The following is a 1,491-nucleotide window of genomic DNA, read 5'->3' on the forward strand; positions in this document are numbered from 1 at the left end:
TCGTAGGTGTCTACTTTTAGTTTAAACTTTCCTCCAATTTGGAGATTGATAAAGGGCTCAAGATGCACAACTTGACCATGCATGTAGAGCAGGTAAACAATCTTTGATTTGCATCGATCTTTCATTTGATGCCTTCGTCATATTTGCCGGAGTAGGTCATGAGCCTCTGTGTGTGTGTGTGTGTGTGTGTGTGTGTGTGTGTGTGTGTGTGTGTGTGTGTGTGTGTGTGTGTGTGTGTGTGTGTGTGTGTGTGTGTGTGTGTGTGTGTGTGTGTGTGTGTGTGTGTGTGTGTGTGTGTGTGAGAGAGAGAGAGAGAGAGAGAGAGAGAGATCCCTCTAAATTCAAGGGACATGTGCCTGGTGCCACATAGAACACGTGCATGCTTGAGATGGCTCATGAAGAGATTGACCCTACAAATTAGCTGTGCAATTTCTTGATCTCGGTGACTCGTGACTCGTGAGGGATCTCAGTCAGTTATCGATGCACTATTAGTGTCCAGCTGCATGTCCCCACCATTGGCTCTACAACCAAGTGCAAAAGCTTAATCCTGGCTTGAATGCACTTCTTTATTCTATATTGCCTGGTAAATAAGCTGCATATTATTTTTTTTATCAGACCCTCATGTTTGATGCCAGATTAATGAAATCCATCAACGTATCTACATTACCAATCCGAATCATACTCGTTGGCTGCAGGTGGCGAACTATCAAACGGAAGGTCCTCAGAGAGTTAGACTTGAAAAATCAAGTGAAGGTGGAAAGAGAAATCGTACCAGCGACCCGTCGTGGAGTCCAGTCGCGTTAGTGCTTTCTCAAAGGGCAGCAACAACAGGCACTCGTGCAATGTCCAGAAGTCGGTGCTGGTCATGAGCGGGTGGTCCCGGTACCTGCGACGAGCAGAGAGTAGGAACATTTTTCTGATGAACTCAAAATATAGGTAATAGGAATGCAGCAACAGTCATTGAAATTTTAGGTGATGACCTGCTGCCTTGTTCACTGTGAGAGGTGAAATCAAGGTTCCAGTGGGTCACTCTTTGCATGGCAGCATAGCCACCAGTTCTGCGAAAGACCGAAGAAAATTGAGTGATGCAGCTGCCTGACTGTAGGCTCAGATCATACGATCCGGGTCCGGATACCTGGACTTCTCATCAAAATCATCTCCATTGATAATGTCCCCTCTGTAGCTTGGTAGCTTCACCCCATCTTTCTCTTCCAGGTCCTCTGATCTTGGCTTTGCAAACTGTCCGGCCATCCGCCCGACCTACATGTCAATGCATGTACGGATATATTCAGAACCCATGTAATGATATCATTCAAGGACATTATTAAATTCTCTCCAACCTGTTACAGAGCATATCAAGTAAAGCTTATAAGCCTCACAATTAAGGCCAATGTAATTAGTATTCTTACCTTGATCACAGGCAATTGGCCACCGAACATCAGCCATTCATTGCGCAGGAAGAGAAGCAAAGGGCTGTCGTCCTGCAAAAGT

At 45.4% G+C, this 1,491-nt stretch overlaps 1 pseudogene; it reads right to left on the reverse strand.

Moving 5' to 3' along the window:
* Positions 1-729: 729 nt before the first annotated feature.
* On the reverse strand, positions 730-1,251 carry LOC147433996 (phospho-2-dehydro-3-deoxyheptonate aldolase 1, chloroplastic-like; annotated as a pseudogene).
* Between the last annotated feature and the right edge of the window lie 240 nt (positions 1,252-1,491).

Source organism: Adiantum capillus-veneris, chromosome 19, assembly GCF_014529385.1.
Source record: "Adiantum capillus-veneris isolate H3 chromosome 19, ASM1452938v2, whole genome shotgun sequence".
NCBI classification, from domain to species: domain Eukaryota; kingdom Viridiplantae; phylum Streptophyta; class Polypodiopsida; order Polypodiales; family Pteridaceae; genus Adiantum; species Adiantum capillus-veneris.